This window comes from Leucopleurus acutus, assembly GCF_964270905.1.
Source record: "Leucopleurus acutus genome assembly, chromosome: 16".
In the NCBI taxonomy this organism is placed as follows: Eukaryota; Metazoa; Chordata; class Mammalia; order Artiodactyla; family Delphinidae; genus Leucopleurus; species Leucopleurus acutus.
In genome coordinates this window covers 57,334,544-57,360,613 of record NC_139158.1, presented here as the reverse complement: position 1 = coordinate 57,360,613, position 26,070 = coordinate 57,334,544, and the positions used below count along the sequence as shown (strand labels likewise).

The following is a 26,070-nucleotide window of genomic DNA, read 5'->3' as shown; positions in this document are numbered from 1 at the left end:
TGACAGAGAAATTAAAAGCTTTACAGAGAAGCAAAAGCTCACAACCAAACCAGCTTTACAACAAATGCTAAAGGAACTTCTCTAGGTGGAAAAGAAAAGGCCACAACTAGAAGTAAGAAAACTATGAATGGGAAAGCTCATTGGTAAAGGCAAACATACAGTAAAGGTAGGAAATCATCCACACACAAGTATAATATCAAAACCTGCAACTGTGGGAAGAGGAGAGTACAAATGCATGATACTGGAAATGCATTTTAGATTAACAGACCAGCTACTTAAAACAATCTTGTGTATATCCAGACTGCTATATCAAAACCTCATGGTAACCGCAAACCAAAAGTCTTCAATAGATACACACACAAAAAAGAAAAAGCAATCCAAACACAACACTAAAGCTATTCATCAAATCACAAGAGAAGAGAACAAAAGAGGAAAGGAAGAAAAAGACCTACAAAAACAAATCCAAAACAATCAACAAAATGGCAATAAAAACACAAGTATTGATAATTACCTTAAAGGTAAACGGCTTAAATGCTCCAACCAGAAGACACAGACTGGCTGAATGGATACAAAAACAAGACCCATATATATGCTGTCTACAAGAGTCCCACTTCAGATCTAGGGACACATACAGACTGAAAGTGAGGGAATGGAAAAATGTATTCCATGCAAATGGAAATTAAAAGAAAGTGCATGTAACAACACTCATCAGACAAAATAGACTTTAAAATAAGGACTGTTAAAAGAGACAAAGAAGGACACTACATAATGATCAAGGGATCAATCCAAGAAGAAGATATAACAATTGTAAATATATATGCACCCAACATAGAATCACCTCAATATATAAGGCAAATGCTAACAGCCATAAAAGGAGAAATCAACAGTAACACAATAGTAGTGGAGGACTTTAACACCCCACTTACATCAATGGACAGATCATCCAGACAGAAAAGCAATATGGAAACACAGGCCTTAAATTATACATTATAGCAGATGAACCTAATTGACATTTATAGAACATTCTGTCTGAAAGAAGCAGAATACACATTCCTCTCAAGTGTACATGGAACATTCTCCAGGATAGGTCACATGCTGAGCCACAAAGCAAGCCCCAGTAAATTTAAGAAAACTGAAATAATATCAAGCATCTTTTCCGACTACAACACTATGAGATTAGAAATCAACTACAAGAAAAAACCTGTAAAAGACACAAACACGTGGAGGCTAAACACTATGTTATGAAACAGCCAATGGATCACTGAAGAAATCAAAGAGTAAATCAAAAAACACCTAGAGACAAATGAAAACGAAAACACGATGATCCAAAACCTATGGTACACAGCAAAAGCAGTTCTAAGAGGGAAGTTTACAGCAATACAGTCTTACCTCAGGAAACAAGAAAAATCTCAAATAAACACCCTAACTTTACACCTAAAGCAACTAGAGAAAGAAGAACAAACAAAACTCAAAGTTAGTAGGAGGGAAGAAATCATAAAGATCAGAGCAGAAATAAATGAAAGAGAGACAAAGAAAACAGTAGCAAAGATTAATGAAACTCAAAGCTGTTTCTTTGAAAAGAGACACAAAATTGATAAACCAGATGCCCCAAGAAAAAAAGGGATAGGGCTCAAATCAATAAAATTAGAAATGAAAAAGGAGAATTTACAATTGACATCACAGAAATACAAAAGATCTTAAGAGACTACTACAAGCAACTATATGCCAATAAAAAGGACAACCTAGAAGAAATGGACAAATTCTTAGAAAGGCCTAACCTTCCAAGACTGAAGTTGGAAGAAATAGAAAATACGAATAGACCAGTCACAAGTACTGAAATTGAAATGGTGATTTAAAAAGTTCCAACAAACAAAAGTCCAGGACCAGATGGCTTCACACGTGAATTCTATAAAAAATTTAGAGAAAAGTTAACACCTATTCTTCTGAAACTACTCCAAAAAATTGCAGCAGAAGGAACACTCCCAAACTCATTCTATGAGGTCACCATCACCCTGATATCAAAACCAGACAAAGATACCACAAAAAATTACAGGCCAATATCACTGATGAACATAGATGCAAAAGTCCTCAACAAAATACTAGCAAACCAAATCCAATAACACATTAAAAGGATAATACATTATGATCAAGTGGGATTTATCCCAGGGATGCAAGGATTTTTCAATATCTGCAAATCAATCAGTGTGATACACCACATTAAATTGCAGAATAAAAACCATATCATCATCTCAATAGATGTAGAAAAAGCTTTTGACAAAATTCAACAGTGATTTATGATAAAACCTCTCCAGAAAGTGGGCATAGAGGGAACCTACCTCAACATAATAAAGGCCATATATGACAAACCCAAAACTAACATCATACTCAATGGTGAAAAGCTGAAAGCATTTCATTTATGCTAAGGAAAAGACAAGGATGTCCACTCTCACCACTTTTGTTCAAGATTGTTTTAGAAGTCCTAGCCACAACCTTCAGAGAAGAAAAAGATGTAAAAGGAATCAAAATTGGAAAGGAAGAAGTAAAACTGTCACTATTTGTAGATGACATGATTCAATACATAGAAAATCCTAAAGATGCTGCCAAAAAACTACTAAAGCTCATCAATGCATTCGGTAAAGTTGCAGGATACAAAATTAATACACAGAAATCTCTCGCGTTTCTATACACTGACAATGAAAGAGCAGAGATAGAATTTAAGGAAACAATCCCATTTACCATTGCATCAAAAAGAATAAAATAGTTAGGAATAAACCTATCTAAGGAGGCAAAAGACTTGTACTCCAAAAACTGTAAGATGCTGATGAAAGAAACTGAAGATGACACAAACAGATGGAAAGATATACCATGTTCTTGGATGGGAAGACTCAATATTGTCAAAATGACTATACTACCCAAGGCAATCTACAGATCCAATGCATTCCCTATCAAATTACCAATGGCATTTTTTTGAGATCTAGAATGAAAAATCTTAAACATCTTCTAACTGTAGGTAGGATTTAAATTTGAAGAAATCCATTTGGAAGACTATTTGGATTGCAATCAAAATGCTAAATGGGTATGCCCATTTAGAATTTAGTTGAGTCAGCAACTTAATTTATGACTCTGTATTAAAGAAATGTGGACAAAGATGTATAGATATAGATATTTATTTGCAACACAATGAAATTAAGAATGAACCAATGTTCAATATGCAAGAGGTTAAATTATGGTACATCCTAACTGTGAAATGCATCTGTTAAAAAGAGGTGGGTCTATATATTCTGATATAGAAGTGGGTCTATATATTCTGATATAGACAGAGCTCCAAGAGCTATTAAGTGAAAAAAAAGAAAGCTGAGGAACAAACGATAAGACATAATTCCAGATATGTTATATATTAAAAATGTTATACACTTATGTATGTTTGCACTTGCATATATGTAATAATAGCTATCATTGAGTTGCATTGCTCTAAACATGCTAATAAACTACCTCAGTTAATTCTAATAAAAAAAATAGAAGACATCAGAGGTCACTGCCTATACCTCCATCAAAAGACACGCTGGTTGCAGAAAGATAAGAGTAGACATACATTTCCTATTTCTCCATCTCAATACAATTAAAAACTTTGGACATTATATATAAAACAATGAGAAGTTGATGAGAATACTCTGAAAGATGTTGAGAAAAAGGCACACTAGCTCAGAACCTCAAAACCTAAGGAACAACATGGTAGTGAGATTTCTTTTTGTCTCATATATCCCAGACTTGGAGCTTTAGAAGTTGGCAAACCAGAAATGAGAACAGGTGAAGACAAAAATAGCCCCAATAAACCTGTTCTATCTGGGCACTGGACCACAAAAAGGGTATCCTAGGAAGGCAGAAAACTTTCAGATAGTAACTCCAAACATCCCAGAACTATGGCCCACCCCTACACATGCCAGCAAAGGCTAAATGGACAGCCTAGATCTCCACCCTTGCCCTAAGCCTGGGGTAGTGTCAGAAAAGGCCAAGTAGGAAGCTGGAAATTCTATCCTGCCAGGTGGTTATGAAGACCCACCTCTGCAATATCAGTGGAGACCACATATGGAAGTTCCACCTCTATCCAGCAGTAAAAAGGTGACTGAACCCTTCCCCTCTGAGGTTGTGACAGAGGAGGTATAGTGCAGAATCAGGAGTTTACCACTACCCTGCAGCAATAAGCATTCCTACCCCTCCCAGTCAAGGAGGTATCAGTGAAAGCCCAGTGGAGAGCTGGAACTCCCAACCCTGCCTGCCAATAACAAGGAGCTCCCCCACTCCCCTGTGTCAACAAAGGCTGAAGGGAGAACCTGGACTTCTAGCCTCGCCTGGCAGTAATGAAGTGGTCCTCTATCTTTTTCACTGCCAGAGCAGTGTCAGAGGAAGCCAGGTAACACAGAAAGTTTAAGTAAAATCCAGAAACTTATACATAATATACAAAATGGCCAGGTTTCAACTGAAAATCAGTCATCATACCAAGAACTAAAAAGATTACAGACTGAATGAAAAAACAATCAACAACTGCCATAACTGAGATGACAGAAATGTTAGAATTTCTAACAAAGATTTTAAGGCAGCTATCATAAAGATATTTCAACAAGCAATTACAAACATGTTTGAAACAAATGAAAACATGGAAAAATCTCAGCAAAGAAAATGAAAACACTAATTTGAAAAGATATATGCACCCCAATGTTCACAGCATTATTTACAGTAGCCAAGATATGAATGCAACCTAAGTGTCCATCAACACATGAATGGATAAAGAAAATGTGGCATACACACACACCCACACACACACACACACACTGGAATATTTCTCAGCCATTAAAAAAGAATGACATTCTGCCATTTGCAGTATCATGGATGGACCTAGAGGGAATTATGCTTAGTGAAATAAGTCAGAAAAAGACAAATACTGTATGTTATCACTTATATGTGGAATCTAAAAAATAAAACAAATGAATGTATAAAACAAAACAGAAACAGGCTCACAGATATAGAGAACAAACTAGTGGTTACCAGTGGGGAGGGGAAAGGAGGGAGGAGCAAGATAGGGGTATGGAATTAAGAGACACAAACTACTATGTATAAAATAAATAAGCAACATACAGCACTGGGAAATACAGTCAGTATTTTGTAATACCTTTAAATGGAGTATAATCTATAAAGATATTGAATCACTATGTTGTACACCTGAAACTAATATTGTAAATCAACTACACTTCAATGACGAGAAAAGAAAACCCTGAAATAAAAAAAGTCTCGGCAAAGAAGACCAGAGAAGAACAAAACAAAAATTTTAGAACTGAAAAATACCATAACTGAAATAGAAAACTCAGTGGATGGGCTCAGCAAGAGAATGAAAGAGAAAGAGGGAAGTGTCAGTGACCTAAAAGAATAATAGAAACTACTCAATCTGAACAACAGAGAGAAAATAGATTGAAGGAAAAATGAACAGAGCCTCAGGGACATGTGGGACTATAATACAAATTTAACATTCATGTCACTGAATTCCCAGGAGAGGAGAAAGAGGGCAGGGCTGAAAAAGTACTCAAAGAAATGGTTAAAAACTTCCAGAATTTTGCAAAAGACATAAATGTATAAATTCAAGAAGATGAGCAAACAGAATAACCCCCCTGCCAAATCTACACCAAGACACATCCAGTCAAACTTACTAAAACTAAAGGAAAAAAAGGACACCTTGAAAGCAACCAGAGACAAATATGTACTATCTTTAGTGGAAAAACAGTTTGAAAGAGAGTAGATTTCTCATTAGAAATGATAGAGGCCAGAAGGAAGTGACACAACATTTTTCAAGTGCTGAAAGAAAAGAAATGTCAACCCAGAATCCTATAGCTGATGAAAATATCCTTCAGGAATAAAAATCAAGACATGCTTACATGAAGGAAAACAAAGAGAATATGTTGCCAGCAGACCTACTCTGAAAGAATGACTATGGGCAATCACCGTGTGTTCTACAACTATTAAATAAATTTAATTTGGCATTAAAAAATTCACCAAAAAGAAAGCTCCAGGCCCAGATAATTTTACCAGAGAATTCTACCAAATGTTTAAAGAAGAATAAACACCAATTCTTGACAATCGCTTCCTGAAAACAGAATGGAACGTTTCTCAACTCATTTAAAAAAAAATAAATTTATTTATTTATTTTTGGCTGTGTTGGGTCTTTGTTGCTGCACACGGGCTTTCTCTAGTTGCAGAGACTGGGGCTACTCTTCGTTGTGGTGCATGTGCTTCTCATCACGTTGGCTTCTCTTGTTGCAGAGCACAGGCTCTAGGCATGTGGGCTTCAGCAGTTGTAGCACGAGGGCTCAGTAGTTGTGGAGCACAGGCTTAGTTGCTCCGCAGCATGTGGAATCTTCCCAGACTAGGGCTCAAACCCGTGTCCCATGCATTGGCAGGTGGATTCTTAACCATTGTGTCACCAGGGAAGCCCTCAACTCGTTTTTTGAAGCTAGTGTTAACCCTGACAGCCAAACTAGATAAGGTCAGTGTCTCATGAATACAGACACAAAAATTCTCAACAAAATATTAACTAGTAGAATTCAGCAATATATAAGAAGTTTTACACCATGACCAAGTAGGGTGTATTCTAGGGATGCAAAGCTAGTTTAATGTTAAAATATATATATATATATATAATCCACCATATTAAATGGCTAAAGAAGGAAAAAAAATCACACGATCATATCAACTGATGAAAAAAACAAGCGTCTGACAAGATTCAATACTCATTCATTATAAGAACTCCCAGAAATATAGGAATAGAAGGGAACTTCCTCACTTTATAAAAAGCATCTACAAATAACAAACAAAAAAATCAAACAACAACAACAAATACATGTGCTAAAATGTAGCAAGCCACATGGACTTCCCTGGTAGTGCAGTGGTTAAGCATCTGCCTGCCAATGCAGGGGATATGGGTTCAATCCCTGGTCTGGGAAGATCCCACATGCTGTGGAGCAACTAAGCCCGTGCACCACAACTACTGAGCCAGCGCTCTAGAGCCCGTGAGCCACAACTACTGAGACCGTGTGCCACAACTACTGAAGCCTGCAAACCTAGAGCCTGTGCTCCGCAACAAGAAGCCACTGCAATGAGAAGTCCATGCACTGCAACGAAGAATAGCCCCCGCTTGCCATAACTAGAGAAAGCCCACGCACAGCAACGAAGACCCAATGCAGCCAAAAATAAATAAAATTAAAATCAAAATGTAGTGAGCCACAAATGGGATGAAGGAGAAAAATGAAGCAAGAAAAACTCGATCACTTCAACAAAATCTAGAAAGGAAATACGGGGTAGTAGTCATAAGAGAGCAAATGAAAGAAATATAAAATAAAATGGCAGTAACAAGATCTAAAGTTAATTATCAGAAAAAATGTCTTCCTATTAAAAGAGACTCTAAGATTACATAAATACAATTATCAGCTATAAGCTGTTTATAAGAAAACACGTAAAATGATTCTAAGAAATTTTTAAATGAAGGTGGCAACACAAAAACGAAGAAAAATATAGCTGGCAAATATTATCAGAAAAAGTAGGAATGCCAATTTTACGGTACGTGGGCCTCTCACTGTTGTGGCCTCTCCCGTTGCGGAGCACAGGCTCCGGACGCGCAGGCTCAGCGGCCATGGCTCACGGGCCCAGCCGCTCCGCGGCCTGTGGGATCTTCCCGGACCGGGGCACGAACCCGTGTCCCCTGCAACGGCAGGCGGACTCTCAACCACTGCGCCACCAGAGAAGCCCAGGAATGCCAATTTTAAAAAGAGTAGAAATGAAGGCAAAAAAAGTTATATGGGACAATGATTTTTTTTAATGTTATCTATTTATTTTTGGTTGTGTTGGATCTTCATTGCTGCGCACGGGCTTTCTCTAGATGCGGCAAGCGGGGGCTACTCTTCGTTGGGGTGCATGGGCTTCTCATTGCAGTGGCTTCTCTTGTTGTGGAGCACGGGCTCTAGGCACACAGGCTTCATTAGTTGTGGCACGTGGCTCAGTAGTTGTGGCTTGCGGGCTCTAGAGCACAGGCTCAGTAGTTGTGGTGCACGGGCTTAGTTGCTCCACGGCATGTGGGATCTTCCTGGGCCAGGGCTCGAACCCATGTCCCCTGCATTGGCAGGCGGATTCTTAACCACTGCACCACCAGGGAAGTCCCGACAATGATGTTTTATAGTGATTAAAAAATTATATACATATATAAAACTAAATAAAGTGTAACAGACACAAAGCTTAATATAGCATCAAAATACAGAAACAAAGGTTATTAGAAACACAGAATTTGGTAAAAACATAATCATTGTGGGAGCCTAATATACCTCTCTTAGACTTTAACTGGTCACAAAAAGAAACAAAAAAAGAGAGACAGACAGGATACAAACAATACCATTACCAGATAATAAGCATATATTTAGAACTTTGTATCTTTTAAAGTGAATCTGGAACATCTACATTTAGATAAACTGATTTTTTATAATGTCATAAAGAACATTCAGAAGAGTAGAAATAGGCCACATTATGTGACTATGATGCAATAAAATTAACTCAACAGTAAGAAAGATAAAGAAAACTAATTACTAGGAAATTCAAAAGATAATCTGAAATGACTTGAGTCCAAGAGGCAGGGAAAACAAATTATAGACTATTTAGAAATTGATCAAGTTGGGGGAAAAATTCTTGTGCTGAGAAAAAAATACATAATCTTCAATACATGTATTATCTATCTAAAATGGATTACGAAAATAACTGAAAAAAAGAATTCACTGTAGAAGCCAGGAAAAGGACAAATCAAACAAAATAAACCAGAAGAAGGGATTAATAAAGGTCAAACAAAAATATATGAATGAAAACAAACCAAAAAACCCAGAGGGGAATTGAAATCAACCAACAAAATATTAAGAATGAGGGGCTTCCCTGGTGGTATAGTGGTTGAGAGTCCACCTGCCAATGCAGGGGACATGGGTTTGAGCCCTGGTCCAGGAAGATCTCACATGCCGCGGAGCAGCTGGGCCCGTGTACCACAGCTGCTGAGCCTGTGCTCTGGAGCCTGTGAGCCACAACTACTGAGCCCACATGCTACAACTACTGAAGGTTGCATGCCTAGAGCCCGTGCTCCACCACCACAATAAGCCCACACACCGCAATGAAGAGTAGCTCCCACTCGCCGCAACTAGAGAAAGCCTGTGCACAGCAATGAAGACCCAGTGCAGCCAAAAATAAATAAATAAATTTATAAACAAACACTAAGAATGAGAAAGAGCTAAAAACTATTGATATGCTGAGATTAAAAAAAAATCTATAAGAGAATTCACTTAAATCTAGATTAAATGTACGATTTTATAGGAATATAAATAACCAAAACGGGTTCAAGAAGAAATTGGGAAAATATAGAACGCTATCTTCACAAAAAGGCCGCAGATCCTGATGGCAATCGAAGTGGAACTCCATCTAAATTTGTACAGATTAATTCCTCTGCTATATAAATTGATCCAGAGTATAGAAAAGAACAAACAGAAAGATGGAAAGCATTCCAACCCATTTAAAGACGTAAGCATAATCTTGAAACCAAAACCAAAACTACACAGTGGATTTCAAAAACTTGAGGCCTATGGGCTGAATCTGACCCGTGAACATGTTTTGTTTGGCCTATACAAAGTTCTAAATGTTGAGATAGTTTAAACTGAAGAGATTTAGCATAAAATTTGCAATTTTCCAGCTTTACATGGAAAAAGATCAGAAGATCTGGTAACTCTGGGCTTTATTCTTTCATGGCAACAATTGGTTAGTGCTGAGTGGCCTTGGGGGCCTCCAAGCTGCCACGTTGTTGCACAATTGGGAGGAGACCTTACAGACTAGTGTTGAGTGCAGCCCTGGGCCTAGGTCAGCATGCTTTCGTTTGTCACTATGTTCACCATTGCTTATCACTTCCTAAGTCTGAACCAAATGTTGGTGGTCACTTATTGTGCTTACGCTGTTATTTTCTCAGCGAATATAAATATTTCTACCTCTATCAAAAAACCAAAATAAAAGAAATCGAGGACTGCACAATTTTGTTTTCTACCCAGTGTACTCAAATGATTCAATTTCCTGCCTGATGCTGTTGACTTGTCGGCACTGAGTTTGTGCCCCTGCTTTATGGTTTCTAATGTTTGATTTCCCTGCATCAGATTGCAGAAATACTCATATTCCTTTTTAATATGTAGATGGTTTTGCATCTCAAATTTAAATGTTTAAGCCATCTTGAATCTATGGCATGGAAAAAAGATCTAAAACTGTTTTTCCAAATGGTTAGTCATTTGTTCCAATAGCATTTATAAAATTCTTTCTCCACTGTTTTAAAATTATACTTTTTTCACAGTCACTTTTTGTACACGCCTGGGTCTGTTTCTGGATTTTGTAGTCTGTTCTTTTTTTTCTATCCATGATGTCCTGAATCAGTACTCAATGTTTTGTTTTAATATAACTTTAGCAAACCAACAATTCATACACAATAAGAAAATTTACTTCCATCATTACTCTTTCTTTTTAATATTTACAAGCCTATTCTTAGACAATCTTTTTCAGATAAACAATTTAAAAAATATCATGTTAGGAAGTTGATTGAAAGTATATTAAATTTATAGCTTACTTTAGGGAGAATGGGTCTTTATATACAGGCACACGATATGTTTTTCATTTATTCTAGTCTTACTTTATGGCTCTCAGTAGATTCACATAGCTTTAGTCATAAAGGTTTTATACTTTTCTTTAGTTTATTCCCAGTTTTATTGTATATATTTTTGTTACTGTTATGATTGGGATTTTTTTTCCATTATATTTTCTGAACTGGTTATTCCTGGCATGGAGAAAAGCTACTGCTTTTTGTATATTTATTTTGGAGCCTAACCTGGAAAAATTTTTAGGGCAGGTGCAACTAACTGCCTGCATAAAAATAAATCTTAATAAAGCACCCACAGAACACTCAGCTCTGAGCAGTGAGTACTCCATGAAAAACTAGCTGCAAAAAATACATCAAGTCAACTGAACACAGTGACTTTCTATAGTGACTTTTTACTTATATATCACCTAAAATAATTATAAAAGATACATATCACCAAATATAACTTGTATTTTGAACTAGCTGATCTAGAGATCATCTTTCTGGCAACAAAACAGCAAACTGGCAATTTGTCTGTCAAGACCCTGCCCAAACAGGACAGTGCCAAAACACTGTGCTTTGAAGATGTAATCGTTTTATTTTCTAATATAACCAAAGGTGGTCTTGTGAACAAACTGTAAGTTTGAGAAAACCAGGACACGTCCCTGTTTTATTCAGTTAGAGTATAGAAACTAATTGCAGAAGAGATCTTTCTCTCAGACCTATGACTGAGTTTCAGTTAATGAGTTACAGTGTGGCCTCACTGGACTGGCCAGTACCTGGCCCTACTGCAATAACCTGAGCCTGAGAGAATTAGATGGCAGGTTCTATGTCTGTATTAACAGTCAGGGGTTGATATGGAGCCTCTGCAGCTCAGCCTATAGCTGACTGGTCTGCACCATATCAGTCGCCACTAAAACTGTAAACACATCTATTATTAGTTGGATTTGGTATATTTCACTGCTAAAGAATATAAGCATTTGCTTGAATATGCATAAATTTTCCCTGGAAGGATATTGAAATTGATAACATGAGCTGTTTTTGGTGAAGGGACAAGGAACCTAGAGAGGACAGAGTCTTTTGAGATATATATATATAAAAAAATATATATATACATATATATATACACACACACACACACATATATGTGTATATATATCCTTTTATATCTTTTAAATTTAAAGTAAAAATAAAATCTGTGATATATTTGACCAATATTTATCTACAGCTGCATATGAAAGCTAACAGAGACAATGGTAGTAAAGGATTTAAGAGAGAAAGTGTTAGTACAAGTCCATCTATATAGAAGGATAGATTATATATGTATAGAATTAAGCATACATTTCCTGCCGTTTCCAGTGTGTGCCAGTTAATGTCAAACACTTAGGTCCCCCGGAAAGCACCCCTACACTAGGAAGAATACTTCAAGTGTAGCAGAGAAACACTTTTAAAAACCACTTATATTTATTCTAACTCTAAATTCACCAAAGTTATACACTTTTAAATTCTGTTTTCCTCACATGACTCCCCTGGTCAACATTCAAGTTTACCTGAAAATTCTATTTCTCACGGCAAATCTATAAATTGGCAGTCTTGTGAGCTTTTGTTAGCAAGATCTTCCTAGGCCTCGGTTATCCCTGAGTAAAGGTAAGGTTGCATTTCTGTATGTGTGGAGGCCCAGATCCTGGAATGCGCCAACTCAGGTGGAGTTTCTGTACTGAGATGTTTTGTTCCTGAATACCTAAGCTACCACTCCTGCATCACTACCTCACTTCCTTTAAAGTGCTCCAGTCTCTACCACTTACATTTCAGAAGTTTCCTCTGCATTCCCAGTCTTTTATAACTTTCTCTGGTACTTGTCTGTTTAAAATTCTTCTCAGGTATCAGGGTTCAAAAATGTTTTATCTTCAAAAGGCAGACAGCTAGGCAAGATAATTGCCTGGTGTTTTGTAAATATTTCTCTAAAATATCTTCTACTATTTGAGTTGCAAAGTCTGAGGTCATTCTTATCTTTTATTCTCCAGAGAATATTTCTTCCTTTCCAGTTTAAAGGGAGGAAATATGGGGATATATGTATATGTATAGCTGATTCACTTTGTTATAAAGCAGAAACTAATACACCATTGTAAAGCAATTATACTCCAATAAAGATGTTAATAAATAAATAAATAAACTGGTAGGTAGGTATATGGGTATACTGTCTTTAAGTGCCAAATCTGGAAAATAAGTATGCCATAAAATCTCAATCTGTAGGCAAAGGTCTATTTTTCCCTTCAATAACTTCTTCAGTCATTCTTTTACTGAGCCTTCCTCCTATTTGCAATCCACCCTCATCCTCCCAATTATTTAGAGGAGATTTGCAGGAGAAAAAACTAAGTTTACAGATTTGTTATAACCTATTTGTCTATTCCATTTGTATTTTAATCTGGATCTTTCCATCTCAGTTAGCTTCAATTTTACTGACTGCTCTATTATTTTGATGCCATTTTTTTTTCTTAAGGGATGTTGTAAATTTCTTTATACTTTTTATCACAGTGCTTTAGGTTTTTGTTTTGTTTTTAAATTCTAACCAATTCCTTTTAATAGTCTTTGTGTCTTTTATTCTTTTCAGCCTTATTATTGATAATTCCATTCCTTTGGCAATTTTTTTTTTCTTCTGTTTCTTCTATTACCATTGTTTTCTCTGGGTCTGTACACAGCTTTTCTCTTTTTTTGGTATTGCCAAAGTTCTAAAATCAAGCCTGAGGTGCTATCTTTGTTTATCATAACTGAAGTTTGTCTTCTTAAACATTTTTAATTTCAGATGTCTGTTATTTTGGTGGGTCTATTTTTACTCTGCCATAGTCAGCTCCATAAAGACTTTCCCTCCATTTCTGTGTAATTATAAAGTTTCTATTTTCAATTTGAATTATTCCATAAGATCTTTAGGAGACTTCACTTTGATGATGGGTAAAGGGTTCAGATTTGATGTCTTGTACTCCCTGTGGACTTCTATCCCAGACACAACTATACATGCACTGTAATCTCACAAATAATCTGTTTATTAGCCTTTAACTATTGACTTCTATTTAATTCACAGTCTTGTGATTAAGAATTCTTTTTAAAAATTTATTTTTGGCTGTGTTGGGTCTTCATTGCTGCGCACAGGCTTTCTCTAAGTTGCAGCGAATGGGGGCTACTCTTCATTGCGGTGCATGGGCTTCTCATTGTGGTGGCTTCTCTTGTTGTGGCGCACAGGCTCTTAGGTGTGTGGGCTTCAGAAGTTGTGGATCGTGGGCTTTGGAGTGCATGCTCAATAGTTGTGGCGCATGAGCTTAGTTGCTCTGCGGCATGTGGGATCTTCCTGGACCAGGGATCGAACTGTGTTCCCTGAATTGGCAGGCGGATTCTTAACCCCTTTGCCACCAGGGAGGTCCCCAAGAATTGAACTCTTAAAAGTATGGGTTGTAGGAAAAACAGCACAGGGTAATGCTGAGATAGCTGGAGGATGAAATGAAAGACAAGTTGTAAGGGAGAAAAATACTCTTAGGTTGAACTTCACATCATAATTACACCAAGGTAGTGAAAAGAAATAAGAAGCAATGAGCAGTTCTCATCCTCAATATGAAATAAACCTTAGGTGTAATACCTGCTTAACTTTAGTAAAAAGCTGATTCTTCCCCCCAACAAAACAACAAATCAAAATGCAATAGGAGGGAATTCCCTGGCAGTCCAGTGGTTAGGACTCTGTACTTCCACTGCAGGGGGCATGGATTTGATCCCTGGTCGGGGAACCAAGATCCCGCATGTCACATGGTGCAGCCAAACAAAACGAAACAAAACAAAACAAAAAGCAATAGGAAAGCAATGCCTACATTACTCAAACCGTACTCTAATTACGTGTGAATGTTTAATTTTCAACATCTCTCAAGTTTGACGAATGGGCCAGTGAGTAGAATCAGATCTTATTCTCCATTAATGGCTTATCATCTCCTGGTTCTTGTACAGGTGGGCATAATAGACACTTGGAGAGCACAAAACAAATATAATTCTTAAAAATTTGATTAAGTGCTTCTAGGTGCTGGAGTAAACAGTATTTACTGTTGATGTAATGTTAATCTATTTATTTATTGGGATTAATATAAAGATGGATCATGAAAAGAAAAATCCTTAATATGAAATATTTTGAAAAAATTTTTGATTGGGTAACAGATATGTTATTTGAGAAATGTTTATATCCTTTCTGTTCCTTCAAGAAAACCAACCTGATTGTAAAGAAGGAATTAAAATTATTATTTACAGATGATAGTAAAATAAAGACCATTAAAAGAACAAAAAAAGAATACTAATAAATATACACTATATATTAAGAATATATGAAAGATACAAAAGAAGATGTGAATAACTGAAAAGATATATCTGCTTCTTGGTTGTAGAAACGCAATATTACAAAGATGTCAATTTTCCTTAAATCTATAAATTTAATGCAGACACAGTAAAAAAATACCGACAATTTGGCTCTTTCTAGAGAGAGGAGGGTGGTTATAGAAGCTAATTCTAATTCAATAGGAAAAATGAAAATGAGAGACTAGCCAGAAATATTCCAAAAAAGAAAAACCTGTGTTATTACCACATGAATTGACAGGTTAACAGGACAGAATACAGATACAGTAGTTAGTCATAGCTGCTGTCTGCCAATATCTTCAGATTTCCATCTAGGCACATGTATGACTACACTTCCTGGCCCTCTTATAGTGGGTGAGGCCATGTAATGAATACTCGTCAATGAGTTGTAAAGGGAATCAATGTTTGTTACGTTCAGGCTAAACAATATTTATTGATGGTGTGAGACTCTCCAGAGCCCTCTTTTCCTTAGCCATGACAACAGGCAATGTTCAAGATGGTGGCAGCTTAATGTTAGCCTAAGTTTTTGAGTAAGGAGATGTGGCGTAGAGCCCCTAGCTGACCAAAAGGAAAGACATTTCTTGTTACAAGCCACTAAGATTTTGAAGTTGTTTGTGACTAAGGCATAACTTAGCCTATCCTGGCGGATACAAGAAAGTTGAAGAGCAGCCCACATTCAAGCAGAAATCTAATATGTCATAAAGTTGATATTACCCATTAGTGAGAGTAAGCACTCTCACATTATCAGTGAAACTGTCAATCAGTAAAATTGTCAGCCTCCATGAGAACAACTTAGCAAAATTATACAGGGACTTACCCACTGAGCCAGCAATTCCACATTTAGGAATTTATCTTTCAGATGTGCTTACATGTGTACTCAAAGTGTTCTTGAAGAAACAGCAGTGAACAGTCTTGAAGCAGGATCTTAGCACCCTGCCCAGAAACTGAACCTGAGTAGCCTGGATGAAAAATCAGAAATCCTAGCCACTAGTCCACCAGGCGCTAGAGGTTAGAAGCAAAGTTACCCTGGCTCTTGCCTTGTTTGGAAGCAAGAATGTTTCAAGGAGGCAAAAACTGTAAAAACAGGTACAAAGTTTATTATTAGAAGCACAGCACAACATGTGGGAGAGCACACAGAGAAGCAGTTCACTTATTTAAGGCAGGAGCAAAACAGGAATACACACCCAGAGAGAAAGGGTTTGGGCATCCTTCCTAATGAGGAGGAATGTAGTAAAGAGGTGGTTAAATCGTTTATGTAGGGGCAGTTCTTCTGGATCTTAGTTTTCCTCTGGCCAATTATCTCACTTCTTTTCCACATCTGAACTGCCCTAGGACCCTTCCCTATATGCATGCGCATCTTTTTGTCAAGATGAATTCCAGCACAAAGGCTAAATGGAGTATGGCCACACATATTATGGGATGATGCCCCCTCCCTTTTTGACCCCTGAGGAGCCTTCTTGTGCGTGTGTAGTCGGGGACGTTTCCTTGATCTCAGGAGTGATAGATGTGGTCCTCTTATCTCTTTATTCCAGCAGACCTTAGCTCCTGCCATTAATTTTGTCCTTGGAGTATCTAGGGAAAAGAAAGTTCCAATTTACTCTGCTTGACAAACTTCAGCTGCTCAGCCCAGGGGCCCATCTACTGCCTACCTTAAATGACACACATGTACCAAGGTCTTCTTTCCAGCCTTGCTTGTAATAGCAACAGGTTGAAAGCAACCTAAATATGCAACTGGTTAAGTTATAGTATATAACCATAATCTAATTTTGCAATTGTTAAAAAAAATGCTCTGGATCTATGGATGTGCTGATTTGGCACAGTTTCCATTATAATATTGCTAAGTAAATAAAACAAAAACAAGGTACAGAACAGTATATGTGGCGTATTACTATTAATGTAAAAAGAGGGCTTCCCTGGTAGCGCAGTGGTTTAGAGTCCGCCTGCTGATGCGGGGGACACGGGTTTGTGCCCCAGTCTGGGAAGATCCCACATGCCGCGGAGCGGCTAGGCTCGTGAGCCATGGCCGCTGAGCCTGCGCGTCCGGATCCTGTGCTCTGCAACGGGAGAGGCCGCAACAGTGAGAGGCCCGTGTACCGCAAAAAAAAAAAAAAAAAAAAAAAATTGTTTATGTAAAAAGAATGAAGAGAGAAGCTAGTTTTGTATATGCCTAAGAAGTCTCTGGAAGGGAACATAAAAAACTGGTACCAGTGATTGTCTCTGACAGGGCTGGGAGGAGACTGACTTTTCACTGAATATTTGTTTATGATACCTTTTGTATTTTATAGCACATACACATATTACATATTACTTATTAAGGAGAATAAAATAAAAATCTAACTGTAAATGGGAATAGAAAAAAGGTTCCCTGTGTTGTTTGTGAAGATTTGTAAGGCTTTTTCAAACTTCATTCTTATTCAAAAGACTTGGTTGAGGGCTTCCCTGGTGGCGCAGTGGTTGAGAGTCCGCCTGCCGATGCAGGGGACATGGGTTCGTGCCCCGGTCCGGGAGGATCCCGCATGCCGCGGAGCGGCTGGGCCAATGAGCCATGGCCGTTGAGCCTGCGCGTCCGGAGCCTGTGCTCTGCAACGGGAGAGGCCACAGCAGTGAGAGGCCCGCATACCGCAAAAAAAAAAAAAAAAAAAAAAGACTTGGTTGAAAACCCTGGCCTTTTCTGGATAGATATGGTGAGGAAAATTTTCTGCAAAGATTATTAGATATTTCATAAATATCCTGTAGCTATCTGTCTTAAATCAACATTTGCTTAGACAAGGTAATTACTGAATGATAATTTAAATTCCTCCTTTACAATTATGTATATATAAATTGTTTCTTCTCTGAGTTGTCTAATGTCTCTAGAACAATGTTAAAAATAACATTAAGAATGGACATTCCTGTCTTATTCGTAATCTAATGAGACTGCTGTTTTATCAGTAAATAGGATGTGTATAGCTTGAGACAACATACATATACACAAACACACTTACCATGTTAAGAAGTTTCCATCTATTTCTAATAAACTACGTTTTACTGAACTGGAAAATGCATTCTTTGAGGATAACAGAGATTTCACTCATTCATTTTATCAACTCAGTAACAATTAGTCTTTTTAATATTTCTCTCTACTCAAAAAAGCACTTGAGGAGACATCCCTGGTGGCACAGTGGATAAGACGCTGCACTCCCAATGCAAGGGGCAAGGGTTCGATCCCTGGTTGGGGAACTAGATCCCACATGCATGCTGTAAGTAAGAGTTCATGTGCCACAACTAAGGAGCCCACATGCCGCAACTAAGGAGCTGGCGAGCCACAACTAAGGAGCCCACAAGACGCAATTAAGGAACCCACCTGCCACAACTAAGACCCAGCGCAACCAAATTAAAAAAAAAAAAGCACTTGAGGACTACTGATGAGCATCTCTGACTTCACTAGAAGATCTTCTAGGGACTTCCCTGGTGGTGCAGTGGTTAAGAATCCGCCTGCCAGTGCAGGAGACACAGGTTCGATCCCTGGTCTGGGAAGGTCCCACATGCCACGGAGCAACTAAGCCCATGCACCACAACTACTGAGCCTGTGCTCTAGAGCCCGCGCACCACAACTACTGAGCCCATGTGCCACAACTACTGAAGCCCGCGTGCCTAGAGCCCATGCTCTGCAACAAGACAAGCCACTGCAATGAGAAGCCTGTGCACCACATCAAAGAGTAGCCCCCACTCGCCGCAACTAGAGGAAGCCTGTGCACAGCAACAAGGACCCAACGCAGCCAAAAATAAATAAATAATTTAAAAAAAGGATCTTCTATTTCTTTGACTTCTTTTGGTCTTGGCTTTAGATTGGGATTTGTGAAAAAGAACTTCATTGATCTCTGTGAGGCTGCTTTATAGAAGCGAGTAAATCAACAGACAGTAGGCACAGCAGGGAGAATACTTAGGATCTGGTTGAAGCCACACAGCAGCTCTTCAGCAAACACTGAATCAGAGCATTTAACCATCTGAAATATGTACTTAGAATCAACTTTACATCTCTCAGGTGTAAAATAAAAAAACAAAATTTCATCACAGACAGTTGGCAGCACTACTTAAATACTTTCACTGAGCTCCTTGTTTTCAATTCATTATAGAATAGTTTACTTTTGGAAACAAACTACAAGGTGAGAGGTCTCATATAGTTGATGGATTGGAGATTGTATCTTTCTAGGGTCTCTCTTGAAAATAACTCCATAGATTCCATTGATGGTTTTCGCTTTAAATTTCAGGAAACTAACAACCTGGGGGCTTTCATATTTGAAATGCTCTTCCTAGGGTCATGACTTCCAAAGCAAAAGGGTTAGACACTGGCTTAAATAAGTAAAAAAAAATGTGCATGTAAAATCTGTATATTAAATAGACTATAATGTTCAGCTTACTACTTTGTGCTTCTTAGTCATATTGATTCAAGTTCAAACTTATTGTTAATAATCAAATATTCAAAATAGCATAAGCACAATTATAAATATATCACCTATGGATTTTGATTGCACTCAGTGCAGCAATACAATTAATCTAGGAAAAATCACCTCAGGAGACCCAGTTGAACATATAATCCCCCAAACTGGGGAATCTTTTTTCCTTCAAACAATTCTTTAAAGGGTCTTCCTCAGTGGTCCAGTGGTTAAGACTCCGCCTTCCAATGAGGGAGGCGTGGGTTTGACCCCTGGACGGGGAACTAAGATCCTTCATGCTGCGTGGTATGGCCAAAAATTTAAAAAAATTAAAAAAACAATCTTTTAGGATATTAATCAAAATAAACATTTTACATAATGTTTTAGAGAGTCTATGACTAGCATTCACATACATAAATATCATTTAATCCTTATAATCACTGTGGGGTAGGTATTATACTCAGAAGAAACTGAGACACAGAAAGGTCAAGTTGGTTGCCCAAACTGAAACTACTAGTGAGTGGTAGAAGAGGGACTGAAACCATGTCTGAATTGAAATCCTTTACTCTTCCCATGAGAGCCTGCTGCTGCCTTCCATGGACCTTACTAAATTTGCACTGGACAGTGTTTGAATGAACGCACAAGTGAAACAATTTCTGTGACTGCTTCCTATGGGCAATGAGCATGCTGATACATCCAGCGTTATCTTCACTGCTTAGAGAGAGAGGCCCAAGAAAGGCCAATACTGTACTATAATTCCCAAAGAATTTTGAACAGTGAAAAAAATATACGTATATATGTTTTAAAAAACTTTTAATTTTGAAATAAATTTTAGATTTACAGAAAAGTTCACAAGTTCCCACATACACTTTGCCTAACTTCCCCTAACGTTAAAATCCTTTTTTTTAAAAAAAAATTATTTATTTATTTTGGCTGCACCAGGTCTTAGTTGCTGCATGCGGACTCCTTAGTTGCGGCATGCATGCTGAATCTTTTAGTTCTCTGACCAGGGATTGAACCCTGGGCCCCCTGCTGGGAGCGCGGAGCCTTACCCACTGGACCATCAGGGAAGTGCCCCCCCCTCCTTTTCTTGACCCTAGGAAGAGAATTTCAAATACGAAAGCCCCAAGGTTGTTGCGGCATGCAGGATCTTAGTTCCCCAACCAGGGACAGAAACTGCGCCCCCTGCAGTGGAAGCAGGGAGTCTTAACCACTGGACTGCCAGGTAAGTGCCCCCAGTGTTAAAATCTTACACAACCATAGTACAATAACGGGAAATCAACACTGGCACAATACTATTAACTAAACTTCACACTTTACTAGGCTCCAATTCAAGATCCCACATCACCTTTAGTTATGTCTCTTTAGTCTTCTACAATATGTGACAAAAAACCATGACTTTTAAATTAAAATTAATCAAGGTTTATTTGATTCTGAAAATGTCATGGCATTTCTGGAAACAGTACTGAATATTGAAAACCTGCCTTGGGAACTGCTGGGTCTATGTGAAAACAAAGAAAACATCCTGAAATAAAGAGCTACAGTGGCCCTACAGACGGAGAAAAGAGTCACTCTTTAAATAAAAGGAAGAGTTGGCTGTAATAGTCTGACTAGGTCAGTTATATTTAACATACCTGTCCACAGAAAAGAAGTCAACAATCAGTTATAACTCTCTGGAAAAGCACAGGCTACCAGATAGAAATCAATACAACTCTGTTTAATGGAGCAGTCATGAAAGATTAATTTGTTTTTAAATTAAAGGACATGAATTTGTTCTGTCTATAGATAAGGTAACTTAATAACTAAATTCAAGTATACTAAGGTTATTAGAAGGCACTAAATTTCCCCTACATATGGACCCCTTTTTCTAAACTGTAGCATAAAAGTTGCTGAGTTGTGGTGACTCTAATTCAAACCCTTAACCCTTTGGAAGACGCACAGTCTCTATATGCTATTAAAGTTACTCTGGGAGAAGTGGCAAGAAGGTCCTCTATAAACCTGGATAGGTTACCTCCTATTCTTGAGGGTTCTGGGTTGAGCACATTAATTCCAAGACTTTACTGGTGAATTCTCAATTACCAGAAAAGGTAATAGTTTTTCGGAATTCCTACAGGAGCTCAGAATCCCTGAAGAGGAAAGATTAGAAGATATAAACTGTATGTACTAAAACTGAAACAAGGAAGTTTAGTAAATCACAAGCACTTCTAGAGTGGTAAAACAAGAACAAGCTAACAAATAAAAAATTGAAGATTCTGTTAGTGTTCAGCCTTAAAAACAAGAGAATATAATGTCTTTGTGGTTTAAAAATTCATCAGCCAGGAAATAAGGGTAATTCAGAGGGTTCCACAGCAGTAAGTGGGCTCCACTGAAGATGCCACAGCAGAGGCATTAACTGCAGACTTGAGCTTAGCCACACCCACCACTAAGACTGTAGGCAAATTTAAATTTCCTCATGTGTAAAATGAGGATAGTTAAAACAACTGTCTCTGGGGGATGTGCGTAGCATATAGTGAGTGCTCATCATCACTAAGGTCTATTGGTTCTTTGGTGCAAGGGTAGCATTGGGGTTAGTGTCTAAATTTTCCTGAGTCAGGGATAATTTGGGCCTGGGACACATTTCCCTGGGCCACTCTGGTTCAGATCCAAATCTTTGAGACTTGGTCACAAGTGTATATTGATTGATTGATTGATTGGCTGTTTTGGGCTCTTTGTTGCAGCGCGTGGGCTTCTCCCTAGTTGTGGTGCATAGGCTTAGTTGTCCTGCGGCATGTGGGATCTTAGTTCCCCGAATAGGGATCAAAGCAAGCGGACTTTCTTTCTTTCTTTCTATTTTTTTTAGTAGATCTTTATTGGAGTATAACTGCTTCACAATACTGTGTTAGTTTCTGCTGTACAACAAAGTGAATCAGCCATATGCATACATATATCCCCATATACCCTCCCTCTTGAGCCTCCCTCCCTATCCCACCCTTCTAGGTCATCACAAGCATAGAGTTGATCTCCCGGTGCTATGGTGCTGCTTCCCACTAGCTAACTATTTTACATTCAGTAGTATATATACGTCTACGCCACTCTCACTTCGCCCCAAATTGCGCCTCCCCTCCCATGTCCTCAAGTCCATTCTCTATGTCTACGTCTTTATTCCTGCCCTGCCACAAGGTTCATCAGTTCCATATTTTTATTTTTTTTTAGATTCCATATATATGTGTTAGCATATGGTATTTGTTTTTCTCTTTCTCACTTACTTCATTGTGTATGACAGACTCTAGGTCCATCCACCTCACTACATATAACTCAGTTTTCTTTTTTTTTAATAGATATTTATTGAACTATAATTGCTTCACAATACTGTATTAGTTTCTGTTGCACAGCAAAGCGAATCAGCCATATGCATACACATGTCCCCATATCCCCTCTCTCTTGAGCTTCCCTCCCATCTTCCCTATCTCACCCCTCTAGGTCATTGCAAAGCACTGAGCCGATCTCTCTGTGCTATGCTGCTGCTTCCCACCAGCCAACTATTTTACATTCGGTAGTGTATATATGTCGATACTACTCTCACTTTGCCCCAGCTTCCCCCTCCCACCCCATGTCCTCAAGTCCATTTTCTATGTCTACCTCTTTATTCCTGCCCTGCAACTAGGTTCATCAGTACCATTTTTTGTTTTTTTTTAGGTTCCATATATATGTGTTAGCATACAGTATTTGTTTTTCTTTTTCTGACTTATTTCACTCTGTATGACAGACTCTAGGTCCATCCACCTCATTACAAATAACTCAATTTCATTTCTTTTTATGGATGAGTAATATTCTATTGTATATATGTGCCATATCGTCTCTATCCATTCATCTGTCGTTGGACATTTAGGTTGGTTCCATGTCCTGTCTATTGTAAATAGTGCTTCAATGAACACTGTGGTACATGTCTCTTTCTGAATTACGGTTTCCTCAGGGTCAATGCCCAGTAGTGGGATTGCTGGGTCATATGGTAGTTCTATTTTTAGTTTTCTAAGGAACCTCCACACTGCTCTCCATAGTGGTTATATCAATTTACACTACCACAAACAGTGCAGGAGGGTTCCCTTTTCAACACACCTTTTCCGGCATTTATTGTTTCTAGATTTTTTTTTTTTTTTTTTGCGGTACGCAGGCCTCTCACTGTTGTGGCCTCTCCCATTGCGGAGCACAGGCTCTGGACGTGCAGGCTCAGCGGCCATGGCTCATGGGCCCAGCCGCTCCGTGGCATGTGGGATCTTCCCGGACTGGGGCACGAACCCATGTCCCCTGCATCGGAAGGCGGACTCTCAACCACTGCGCCACCAGGGAAGCCCGTTTCTCGATTTTTTGATAATGGCCATTCTGACTGGTGTGAAGTGATACCTCATTGTAGTTTTGATTTGAATTTCTCTAATAATTAGTGATGTTGAGCATCTTCTCGTGTGCCTCTTGGCCATCTGTATGTCTTCTTTGGTGAAATGTCTGTTTAAGTCTTCCACCCATTTTTTAATTAAATTGTTTGTTTTTTTGATATTGAGCTGCATGAGCTGTTTGTATATTTTGGAGATTCTTTGTCTGTTGTTTCATTTCAAATATTTTCTCCCATTCTGAGGGTTATCTTTTCGTCTTGTTTATGGTTTCCTTTGCTGTGAAAAAGTTTTTAAGTTTCATTAGGTCCCATTTATTTTTGTTTTTATTTACATTACTCTAGAAGGTGGGTCAAAAAAGATCTTGCTGTGATTTATGTCAGAGAGTGTTCTGCCTATGTTTTCCTCTAAGAGTTTTATAGTGTTTGGTCTTATATAAAGGTCTTTAATCCATTTGGAGTTTTTGTGTATGGTGTTAGGTAGTGTTCTAATTTCATTCTTTTACATGTAGCTGTCCAGTTTTCCCAGCACCACTTATTGACGAAGCTGTCTTTTCTCCATTGTATGTTCTTGACTCCTTTGTCATAAATTAATTAAGTGACCATATGTGTATGGGTTTCTCTTTCTATCCTGTACCATTGATCTATATTTCTGTTTTTGTGCCAGTACCATACTGTCTTGATTACTGTAGCTTTGTAGTATAGTTTGAAGTCAGGAGCCTGATTCCTCCATCTCCATTTTTCTTTGTCAAGATTGCTTTGGCTCTTCAGGGTCTTTTGTGTTTCCATACAAATTGTAAAATTTTTTGTTCTAATTCTGTGAAGAATGTGATTGGTAGTTTGATAGGGATTGCATTGAATCTGTAGATTGTTTTGGGAAGTACAGTCATTTTCACAATATTGATTCTTGCAATCCAAGAACATGGTATCTTTATCCATCAACCTTTCATTTCTTTCATCAGTGTTTGTTTTTTTTTTAAAATTAATTTATTTTATTTTATTTTTGGCTGCATTGGGTCTTCGTTGCTGTGTGCGGGCTTTTGTCTGATTGCGGCGAGCAGGGGCTACTCTTCATTGTGGTGTGCAGGCTTCTCATTGTGGTGGCTTCTCCTGTTGGGAGCACAGGCTCTAGGCATGCAGACTTCAATAGTTGTGGCACATGGGCTCAGTAGTTGTGGCTCATGGGCTCTAGAGCACAGGCTCAGTAGTTGTGGCGCATGGCCTTAGCTGCTCCGTGGCATGTGGGATCTTCCTGGACCAGGGCTCGAACCCGTGTCTCCTTCATTGGCAGGTGGATTCTTAACCACTGCGCCACCAGGGAAGCCCTCATCAGTGTTTTATAGTTTTCTGAGTACAAGTCTTTTGCCTCTTTAGGCAGGGTTATTCCTAGGTATTTTATTCTTTTTGTTGTGACGGTAAATGGGATCGTTTCCTTAATTTCTCTTTCAGATTTTTCATTGTTAGTGTATAGGAATGCCAGAGATTTCTGTGCATTAATTTTGTATCTTGCAACCTTACCAAATTCACTGATTAGTTCTAGTAGTTTTCTGGTGGCATCTTTAGGATTTTCTATGTATAGTATCATGTCATCTGCAAACAGTGACAGTTTTACTTCTTTTCCAATTTGTATTACTTTTATTTCTTTTCTTCTCTAATTGCCATGGCTAGGACTTCCAAAACTATGTTGAATAAGAGTGGTGAGAGTGGACATCCTTGTCTTGTTCCTGATCTTAGTGGAAATGCCTTCAGTTTTTCACCATTGAGTATGATGCTTGCTGTGGGTTTGTCATATATGGCCTTCATTATGTTGAGGTAGGTTCCCTCTATGCCCATTTTCTGGAGAGTTTTTATCATAAATGGGTGTTGAATTTTGTCAAAAGCTTTTTCTGCATCTATTGAGATGATCATATGGTTCTTATTCCTTAATGTGTTAATATGGTGTATCACATTGATTGATTTGGTTTACTGAAGAATCCTTACATCCCTGGGATAAATCTCACTTGATCATGGTGTATGATCCTTTTAATATGTTGTTGGATTCTGTTTGCAAGTATTTTGTCAAGATATTTGCATCTATGCTCATCAGTGTTATTGGTCTATAATTTTCTTTTTTTGTGATATCCTTTTCTGGTTTTGGTATCAGGGTGGCTTCGTAGAATGAATTTGGGAGTGTTCCTCCCTCTGCAAGTTTTTGCAAGTTTGAGAAGGATTGGTGTGAGGCCATGTGGTCC

At 38.2% G+C, this 26,070-nt stretch overlaps 1 protein-coding gene across 1 annotated transcript in view; it reads right to left on the bottom strand.

Annotated features, from left to right (window-relative positions):
- RNF24 (ring finger protein 24) overlaps positions 1-10,337 on the bottom strand; it is a gene marked incomplete at its 3' end in the record, with an annotated part of 94,241 nt that extends 83,904 nt beyond the window's left edge. The window contains exon 1 of the mRNA XM_082858136.1: positions 10,245-10,337. The remainder of the gene's footprint in view (positions 1-10,244) is intronic.
- Positions 10,338-26,070: the final 15,733 nt, after the last annotated feature.